This window comes from Penaeus monodon, chromosome 25, assembly GCF_015228065.2.
Source record: "Penaeus monodon isolate SGIC_2016 chromosome 25, NSTDA_Pmon_1, whole genome shotgun sequence".
Taxonomy (NCBI): Eukaryota; Metazoa; Arthropoda; class Malacostraca; order Decapoda; family Penaeidae; genus Penaeus; species Penaeus monodon.
The window spans coordinates 21,679,384-21,679,814 of NC_051410.1; positions in this window are offsets into that span (position 1 = coordinate 21,679,384).

Genomic DNA, 431 nt, shown 5'->3' on the forward strand with positions numbered 1-431 from the left:
GGGTGCGCGCGCGCGTGTGTCTGTGTGCCAATATTTACATTCTGTCCCTCAACAGGAGATGCGGTGTCTACATGAATTATTAAGTACTTCAAATACACCGTTTAAGGATGCATAATACCACTAAAGCTTGGCCTTTTTATTTTTGATTGCAATTTTTCAAACGGTTAAAGTGCCATGTGTGTAAAGACAAAGAGGATTTCTCTATTCTTTTGTGAAGTAGTGAATGCTTTGTTTAATTTATAAATTGATTGTGATTATTCGATGATTCGAAGGTAGATACATCAAACAGATACAGCATAATAAGTTTAATAAAGCTGAATCATCATAGCAATGCTGAAGGACGAATTTCTATTTCACGAAAGGTCTGTTAAGGGATAAAAAAAGGAGAAAAAAACAATAGTGCACAAGTTGTTACATTTACACATATATTA